General features: G+C 35.1%; 1 non-coding gene across 1 annotated transcript; it reads right to left on the bottom strand.

Moving 5' to 3' along the window:
- Nucleotides 1–1,212: 1,212 nt before the first annotated feature.
- Nucleotides 1,213–1,318, bottom strand: LOC135268982 (U6 spliceosomal RNA). The gene has a single exon (XR_010337311.1). It is a non-coding gene; the product is annotated as a U6 spliceosomal RNA (small nuclear RNA).
- Between the last annotated feature and the right edge of the window lie 3,538 nt (nucleotides 1,319–4,856).

The raw sequence follows: 4,856 nt of genomic DNA, 5'->3' as shown, positions 1-4,856 counted from the left end.
CAGCCTCGACTTCCTGGGCTCAAGGGAATCTTCTGTCTCAGCCTCCTGAGTAGCTAAGGCTACAGGTATACACCATCACACCCAGCTAATGTTTTGTTTTCTTAATGCTTTGTAGAGACAGGGATCTTGCTATGCTGCCAAGGCTGATCTTGAACTCTCGGCTTCAAGTGATCCTTTTGCCTTGGCCTCCCAAAGTGCTGGGATTATAGGTGTGAGCCACCTCACCTGCTGGCATTGTAATTTATGTTGCTTAATTTCATATTACAGCAATAATTATAGATCAATGTGTTTTGTGTCAATTGAAATTCAATGACTAGAGCAGGAAGTCGGATTCATATCATGGAACTCAGAGCTGATAAAACTTAAGTCTTTATTATTATTTGCACAGCAAATGTTGCTTTTTTCCTTATTATAAGATCATACAGGAAAAGAAAATTTTATGACCCACCTTTCCTGTCATATTAAAGGATCTGTGAGAAAACAGCCTATGTACAGGCAGAGAGGTGGTTGTTGGATATTGAATAGCTGAAAACACCTTTCTTGGCATTTCATTTTTGGATTGCTTTCTCTTTAGAAATAAGCCTTAAGTAGAATAGAACTTGATACTTCAAAATCTGAATGTTTAAGAAGCTTTTCTGATAAAAAAAATTTCCTAAATAAAAATATATGAGCTACCCATTTATAGATATATATAAAAATGTATACTTAAAAAGAAATTACGGTTTAAGCATTTTAGGAAGAAACATAATTTGAAATAGCTTTGATTACTAACTAACAAATTACATGAGACAGAAAGTTCAGCTGAACCTCTGATAAACTAAAAATAAATGTAATTTTTTTTCATGGTAAAGCATTCTTACTTTTCAACCAGAACAACTCATTGTGGTGTGTTCCTGTGTAAAAATATAAACGGATATTTATCCCTCTAACTTTTCTTTTGCTAATATAATTAGCCCCAATAACAATATGTCTAAACCTAACAAGAGCATATTAGGTGGTTTTGAGAAGTTTAGTTTTACTTCATAGATTTTTTTATTGTTTATTTGTTTTTATTTTATTTATTTTAATGCAAAGCTTTGGCATTAGCAGTTTTATTTTAAAAAATCTACTAAAATAAATGCTTGTGTGGTGTGATTGGTAAATAATCCACAAAAATAGGTTCTGTTTTTTTTCCTTCAAGGTGATCTGTCAGAAAGCAGGATATTTTCTTCCAAAAATATAGAATATTTCATAATTTTGCACGGTATTGTTGTGCAGGGGCCATGCTAATCTCTGTATCTTTCTATTTTTTTAGTATATGTGCTGCCAAAGAGAGCACCATAAATCTTGTAAAAGTATATTTTGCTCATGTATGGAATTGACTCAATTCAGACTTGCTAAGACTGAGATATCAAAACTCTTTTGTTTAATGTCTTCAGGAACATAGCACTGTTGAGAACATCATATACATTAAGTAAAACAAGGTACAGTTTTTCCCATTTGGGAACTTTAATTAGTAAAATACCTACTTGATCTTTATTCCCTTAGTATTTGATATGTCTTTTATTTATATATAAAAATGTGTTATAGCACAGTTCTTAAACATTTCAAGGAATAAAAAAAATTCCATTATTCATTTTTCCAGTGCATTGTGAGGCAGCTATGTCTTGCAGCTTCCACAGGCATCAGACGTCAGATAAATTTTAAAGCCATTTAAGAACCTTTAGTAATGGAAAACTGTGCCAGCATCTGCCTCATTTTGAGAAAAGATTTTAATTAATTAATTAATTGGATTCAATTCCCTTATTTGCTTAAAGCTATATTCTAAAGATTTTGGAAATAAAGAAACATAAGATATAGTAACAAAATAGTGAACATTGCAAGTCCATCAGCTTATAAGTAGCATTAACTGATGTAGTATAGACCATGGTTTCCAAGACTCTAATGTTCACATAGTGACCTGATAGTCTTGTTAAAATGCAGGTTTTGATTCAAGAGGTTGGAGCATGGCCTGAGAGTGTTTGTTCTACCAATCTCCCAGTGGATACCACTGCTGCTGGCCTATGAGCTCCCTGGAGGTATGAAGGGGATGAACCAAACTGCTGTACATGCTACAGGCAACATTTCAAAAGGAAGGGAGAAAATCAGAAGTGACTCAGTGTCAGGAAAAATTGTAAAAGACTTTGAAATGGGCACACATACAGCAAGATTACTGGGCATTCTGTTTTATGCAATCGTCTGGGTTATCTGATTCCCTGGATATGCCACATTCATTGCTTTTAAGATATTTTACAACTCTGTAAATGATAAAGAATTAACAATAATGCAAATTATTCCTAGCAAGGGAAATGAACTTTGTTCATGTATTTCCAATTGATTGTTGTAACTATCCAACAGGTTCACCTTACTGGCTGCTTTGACAGAGCAAATTTATCAAGACAGGGAAATTGCAATAGAGAAAGGGTAATTCACACAGAGCTGGCTGTGTAGGAGACTGGAGTTTTATTATTATTCAAACCAGTCCCCTCAAGAATTTGGAGATCAGAGTTTTAAAGGATAATTTGGTGAGTACAGGCTCCGGAAGTGGAGAATGCTGATTGGTCAGGTTGGAGGTGGAATCATAGGAAGTGGAAGCTGTCCTCTTACACCGAGTCAGTTCCTGGGTTGGGGCTACAGGACCAGATGAGCCAGTTTATCCATCCGGGTTGTGCCAGCTGATCCATGGAGTGCAAGGTCTGCAAAATATCTCAAGCATTCATCGTAGATTTTACAATAGTGATTTTATCCCCAGAAGCAATCTGGAGAGGTTTAGAATCTTGCAGCCTCCTGCTGCATATGACTCCTAAACGACTATTTCTCATCTTGCGGCTAATTTGTTAGTCCAACAAGGCAGTCTAGTCCCCAGAAAGGAAGGGGGTTTGTTTTGGGAAAGGAGTATTACTGTCTTTATTTCAAAGCTAAACCAAAAGAACTAAGTTCCTGCCAGTTAGTTTGGCCTATGCCCAGGAAAGAAGAAAGACAGTGTGGAGGTTAGAAGCAAGATGGAGTCAGTGAGGTCACATCTCTTTCACTGTAATAATTGTCTCAGTTATAATTTTTGCAAAGGCAGTTACATTATTATCTTATATATATTGAATTTTTACTTCTATTAGCAACTATATTTAATATTTCTTATTGCATATTTGCATCTCATCTCTGGATTCTTCTGTAAATTACTTGTTACAGCCTCATGGCTGCCTTATTGATTAATGAGTAAATAAAATATTTGGCCTGTAGTCATTTTATGTTTGAATGAATCACATTACCCTTTATAAAATTATCTTTGAACTAAGGAAATATTTTATTTAAGAAATAGAGCTTTGACATATAGGTAAGAAAGATTTAGTCCTAAAGGATGCTAAGAATAATATTTTCTACTAAAAAAGAGAAGATGAGAGAGGAAATAGGATAGGATATTGATGCATTTATATAAACAACAGGTAAAAATGTTTGGTGGTGAGGGTCAGTCTGGGGGAAGAGTCAGGGAGTCAAGGAAGCATTTCAACACACATGTAGTATTTAAGGAAATTAGTCTAGATATTGAGAGAAGAGAATAAATAAGATAAAAAGAAAAATGAGAATTCCAAATAATTGGAGTAATTTGTGATATGCAGATGGACATTTAGGCCAAAAATTAACAAGATTTAATGAATGACTGTATACAAAGGGATAAAAGAGAAAGAAGACAAAGAGATCATATGTTTTTCTTTTTAATTTTTGTATTAAAATCTTTTCACATGGCTGGACACGGAGGCTCACACCTGTAATCCCAGCACTTTGGGAAGCCTAGGAAGGCAGATCACCTGAGGTTAGGAGTTCGAGACCAGCCTGGCCAACATAGTGAAACCCCATCTCTACTAAATACAAAAATTAGCCGAGTGTGGTGGCACACGTGTATAGTCCCAGCTACTCGGAAGGCTGAGGCAGGAGAATCGCTTGAACCCAGGAGGTGGAGGTTCCAGCAAGCCGAGATTGCGCCATTGTATTTCGGTCTGGGTGAAAGAGATTCCATCTTTAAAAAAAACAACAACAACAAAAACTTTTCAAACTTATAGAAAAGGAACAGAATTAGTATAGAGATTTCTCGTGCAAACAGGTTGATCATTTTAATACATATTTGAAGTATTTAATTATTCTCTCATCTATTTTATTAACTTTTTGAGAGTAGGTATGAGTAACATAATTGTGACAGTTTTGAAGCAGACTTTTAAAAAAGAAAGTTATTGCTCCTAAGAAGAAAAATAATAAATAGTAAAAAAAAAAAAAAAATTAAGAAAAGCAGAGGCTTGGGAGATAAGCTATTTTCATGAATATGAGTCTCAGTCAGCAAAACACAATACAGCATTTAACTTGAAATTAACCCTACACACCACAATATTTCAGCTAAATTTTTGGGCAAAAACCTGGTGAGATACTCCTCCTTGCTTCTTTCTAAGTACTGTAGCAACTAAATATTTTTCTAAGTATGTTAATGAAAGATCCCTAACTTCAAGAGACAAATAGCTTTGTCCACACCATTTCTCTCATTTTTTTTATGAGACAAATTTGTTAAGATGTTTAAATGGGTAAAAATTTTCGTGTGTGCAGAAGTGAAAGATTAAAATACCCACACCACATTGTATATATAGCTCTTTATTGGGATCACCTATTCTTTAGTCACTATCTTACTAGGGATCTTGGATCCCTTCCTCCTTAATCCTTCAAATACAGCCAAGTCTCTTGCGCAATAGTGGCACCTGAGCTGATGAGCTTGGCTAAGCCTAGTCCACGGGTGGCCATTCCAGGTCAGGTGTTAAACTGTAGCTCATGGACTGTATCTGGCCTGTTGCTTTTTATTT

Source organism: Aotus nancymaae, unplaced genomic scaffold (assembly GCF_030222135.1).
Source record: "Aotus nancymaae isolate 86718 unplaced genomic scaffold, 86718_ANA_hifiasm-v0.15.2.pri h1tg000048l, whole genome shotgun sequence".
Taxonomy (NCBI): domain Eukaryota; kingdom Metazoa; phylum Chordata; class Mammalia; order Primates; family Aotidae; genus Aotus; species Aotus nancymaae.
The sequence above is the reverse complement of the archived record's forward strand: the minus strand, read 5'-3'. Positions and strand labels throughout refer to the sequence as shown.